Source organism: Macrotis lagotis, chromosome 3 (genome assembly GCF_037893015.1).
Source record: "Macrotis lagotis isolate mMagLag1 chromosome 3, bilby.v1.9.chrom.fasta, whole genome shotgun sequence".
Classification (NCBI taxonomy): domain Eukaryota; kingdom Metazoa; phylum Chordata; class Mammalia; order Peramelemorphia; family Peramelidae; genus Macrotis; species Macrotis lagotis.
Window position 1 is genome coordinate 257,276,183 of NC_133660.1, and position 2,324 is coordinate 257,278,506.

Sequence of the window (2,324 nt, forward strand, 5' to 3'; positions counted from 1 at the left end):
GTAAAATTTTATTTGGTACAAGTTGATTAAATTTGAATATTAAACTCATTGAAATATCTTTCATGTGTGCTTCAAATCAGCCTATAGGGACCAGCATGGTAAACACAACTTATTGAGGAGTGGGTACCTATTAAAAAGGTCTCTTTGAATGGTTTCAATGTTAAATATTGAGACATCATGCATGGAGGGCAGGATTTGACCTTAGGAAAACCTGGATTCAAATCCCTACTCTGAAACATAGTAGTTCTGTGCTCCAACCAAGTTACATCTATGGACATGTTCCATGGACATCCAGCAACTATCAAAGGTATTGTTTTGTCTCCTAGAATTATATTGGTCAAGGGGTGGCTAGGTGGCGCAGTGGATAGAGCACCGGCCCTGGAGTCAGGAGTACCTGAGTTCAAATCTGACCTCAGACACTTCATAATTGCCTAGCTGTGTGGCCTTGGGCAAGACACTTAACTCCACTGCCTTGCAAAGACTTTTCAAAAAAAGAAAAAGACTTATATTGGTCAAAATGTTACATTATTGTGTTGTTCTCTTAAAAATGGAATTCTTATTTGTGGTCTGCAACTAGGTTTAATCCAATGACAGATTAAAACACAACAGAGTCACCTTGTATTCCAAACCACATCTTGCTTATACTTGGAGATTTGGATAAAAGCATTTATCATAGCTCTGTAATGCATTGTGCATAAAATCAAGCATACTGGTCATTATATACTGATATGTGGCCATATTACATATTTAATACTTGCAGATGGCTTGTGAGTGGCCTGGGATATTAGTTGCAAACAGGAAGATGGATCCAAAATCTACGAGCATGTCCCTATTAACAATCCAAATTCTTTACAGGAAAAAACACTGTCCATATCTACAAACCAGTCTGATCATCTTGACAGATTTGATCAGTTAAGTCAGTAATAAAAAGTCACAATTTAGCTGAGCTCCAAAAAGATACCGACCCATTCTCTAAATTTAAAATATTGAAATCTTTTAAAAAATTAAGCTGATATTAAGACATAATTTCTATTTCCATACTGGCCTACACAAGTTTGCCCTCTCAATGTGCTGGTAGAAAAGATAGGAAAAACAACTAGCATTGGACCTGAAATGGGGAAGGTCCACATTTGAACAAAGCCCCACATACCAACCATGTGAGCCTTGGCAACTTTACTTTCTCATCTATAAAATGAGTATAATAATCTGTAAAATGATTTGTATCTGCATGTTTTGTTTTTGTTTTTGTTTTTGCAAAGCAAATGGGATTAAGTGGCTTGCCCAAGGCCACACAGCTAGGTCATTATGAAGTGTCTGAGACCGGATTTGAACCCAGGTACTCCTGGGCCGGTGCTCTATCCACTACGCCACCTAGCTGCCCCTGTATCTATTTGTAAAATGTATCTACCACAGGAGGTTTTTTTTTGGGGGGGGGGAGTTTGGATGAAGTATTTTATGGAAGAAGTTTATGGAAGTTAAAGTGCTCTCTTTATAAATGCTAGCTGCTATTGTAAGGGAGCAGAAAGAAGAGGCTGCCAAAATTAAGACAGACTTCTACCAGCTTCACAAAGTTATATGATTAACCCTATTTCAAGCCACACTTTCTTCACATCTTCCTTTAACTCAGCCCCCAAACCTTAAATCAGATGTCTGTCACATAGAATTTGGAGGAATACAGAAAAAATTTTCCCCATCATTGAAAGGAAATATAAGGCAATTCACTTCAGAGGGTTATTCTTCATATACCAGACAGTGTTGGCATAATAACTGTTAGTATTTATACAGCTTTATGCCTCATTCATTTTTTTTCTTTTTTAGGTTTTTTACAAGGCACTGGGGTTAAGTGACTTGCCCAAGGTCACTCAGCTAGGCAATTATTAAGTGTCTGAGGCTGGATTTGAACTCAGGTCCTCCAGACTCCAGGGCTGGTGCTCTATCCCCCTGTGCCACCTAGCCACCCCTAGCATTTATATAGCTTTATAAAGCACTTCACAAATGTGATTTCTTTGGATGTTCACAACAATTCTGGGCGTTAGGAGCTATTATTGTCTTTACCACTAAGGATACTAAAGAGAAATTTAAAAATTTGCCCAGGGTCATACAACTAATTAAGGCACAATTGATTTACCCACCAGATCATTTAGCTTCCTAAATGTGTACATAGTTCAAAGAGACCTCAAGTCATCTAATCCAACTCTATTAAACTGTCAATTCCTAAATTGGTTCCTAATATTAATTCAGATGACTCACAAAATTTGTCAGCACTAAAAAAAAACTTATAAGGAATGTCAGCAATTGAGTTAATTTGCCTCAAAAAGAAAATT